Source organism: Onychostruthus taczanowskii, unplaced genomic scaffold (assembly GCF_017590055.1).
Source record: "Onychostruthus taczanowskii isolate IOZ18803 unplaced genomic scaffold, ASM1759005v1 scaffold188, whole genome shotgun sequence".
NCBI lineage: Eukaryota > Metazoa > Chordata > Aves > Passeriformes > Passeridae > Onychostruthus > Onychostruthus taczanowskii.
In genome coordinates, this window is record NW_024499106.1 from 533,186 (window position 1) to 535,529 (window position 2,344).

At 69.6% G+C, this 2,344-nt stretch overlaps 1 protein-coding gene across 1 annotated transcript in view; it reads left to right on the plus strand.

Moving 5' to 3' along the window:
- Positions 1-2,344, plus strand: part of AGAP2 (ArfGAP with GTPase domain, ankyrin repeat and PH domain 2) — an 18,381-nt gene that overhangs the window by 583 nt on the left and 15,454 nt on the right. The window lies entirely within an intron of this gene.

The following is a 2,344-nucleotide window of genomic DNA, read 5'->3' on the forward strand; positions in this document are numbered from 1 at the left end:
TTGAGGGGGTCCCGTGAGGGGGGGCCCTGCTGGGGGGGCTGCGCGGGGTTTGGGGTCTCCTCCCCCCAATTCCCCCGACCCACGCGGGGGCGTCTGCTGACGTCACTTGGGGAGGGGCTCTGTTGCCGCCCCCTGCCCGTACCGAGCCCCCACATCGTTGTGCCCCCCCCCCGCTCTGACATCTCCCGCGCGGTTGCCATGGCAACGGGAAGCCGGGGGATGCCGCGTTGCCAAGCGCCCGCTTTGGTACCCACAGAGCTCTGGAGGGGGCACAGCCCCCCCCAGCTCCTGCCCAGCGCTCCCCCCGAGCCCCCTCCCACCCCCGGGGTGCCGAGGGCTCTGCCCCGCCCCCGTTTAACCCCCTGCACTCCCACCCTGGGGGTGCAGCAGCTTTGGGGACAGCGATGGGGACGGGGATGGGGACAGCGATGGGGACGGGATGGGGACAGGATGGGGACAGAGAGAGGGACAGGGATGTGGACAGGAATGGGGACAGGGATGGGGACAGGATAGGGACAGGATGGGGACAGGCATGGGGATGGGGACAGGAATAGGGACAGGGATGTTGTGGTGGCAGGGTCGGACCCGCCGTGCCCCGTGTCGTCCCCTCCCCGCAGCGTGGGACATCTGAGCGATGGGGAGGCGTGGCCCGTACTTGGAGAGAGCCGGGGGACACCGGAAGGGACAGGGGGGCACTGGAGGTGGCAGCACTGTCCCCACGGGGTGCTGAGGGCAGATCCCCCACCAGCCCGGGCAGAGCCAGCTCCATGGTCACAGCCTGGGGGTGGCGGCAGGGACAACTCTGGGGGTGACCCCCCTGCCCGGAGCGGTGCCAGGTCCTGGGGACCCCACGCGTGGGGGGCACACAGGACCCCACAGGGCCGGGACCCCCGCCCGACCTCCGGGGGGCACAGGGGTCCCAGGGTCCCACGGTGCCCCGAGCCCCGTGTGCCCCCCAGGCCGTGACACGCAGAGCTGGGGGGGTCACGCTGGCGTGGGGGACACCAATGGCCGTGATACCTGGCCCGGGTCCACGAGGGTGACACGGGAGTGACGAGGGTGACACGGCGGGGTCCACGGCTGCTCCCAGCGCCATCCCCGCCGTTGCCGTGGTAACGGGATGCGCAGGGATGCTGCGCCGCTGCTAAAAATGCCAGAAAAAGGGTGGATGAGCCTGCCCCGAGCCCCGCAAAGCCCCCCGAAAATCCCCAAAGCCGCCTCCACGCCCCCCCCCTCACCACGGACCCCCTCCCCACCCAGCGTTGCTGTCCCGGGAAGGGCAGGGAGGGGATTTGGGAGTGCGGGGAGCAGCGGCATGGATGGAGGGAGGGATGGATGGATGGATGGATGGATGGATGGATGGATGGATGGATGGATCGGAGGTCGGGGGTGGGTATCGGGGTGCCGGGGTGCCGGCAGCCCAGCAGGTGCCGGAGCCGGAGCCGGGGCTCATTTCACGCTGAATATGAGAGAGAAATCTCATTATTTCTGACTTAGGTATTCACATATGTCTCTCTACAACATGTCATGCCAGTTGCCAGCTTGTTACAACATCAGAAGAAGAATTCAAAGTGCTGATTTATCTGCTATTGGAAATGTCTCTAGGGATGAAAGCAGATATGGTAAGGAGGGGGAAAAGGAGAGAAGACAGGGAAAACAGCACAGTGCTGCAGCTTTCCAGAACAAAAATCTAGCCTTATCTTAGTTTTCTTGCTTAATTGCTCGTGTTCTGCTAGGTGGACAGAACGATCCTCCCCCGCCCCCAAAAGCTCCCGACCCCTCCCCTGCCCCCCCCAGCTCGGGGCTCGGGGGTTCCCCGCGATGCCCCCCGGCCGCTAACCCGGGGTGGGGGGCGAGGCGGGGGGGTGGCCCCGATCCCGGCGGCTGCCGGGGGGGTGGCTGTGTTTCGTGGGGGGGGCGGCGGCGGTTCCAACCCCTCCGGGGGCGGGCGAGCGGCGAAGGCTTCGGGGAGGCAGGGCCGGGGGTGGGACCGGAGCATCACCGGCACCGGCGGCCGCGGCGCCGCGCGGGGATCCAGGGGGGCCGGGGGGGCGCCCCGGGGGGGCCCTGCCCGCACCCATGAGCAGGACCACCGGCCTCCAGCGCAGGACCACCTACCTCATCTCGCTCACGCTGGTCAAGCTCGAGTCGGTGGGCGCCGCGGGGGAGGCGGAGGAGGCGGCGGGGGGTGGCGATGGAGCCCCTGGCCCCGGGGGGGCTGCGGCTGCCCCCCGCACCCCCGAGCCCGGCCGAGCCCGGCGGCCCGAGCGGCTCTTCCAGCGGCAGGACGCGCTCCGGATAAGTACGGCCGGTCCCGGCCCCCCCGGCCCCGACGCCCCCCGCC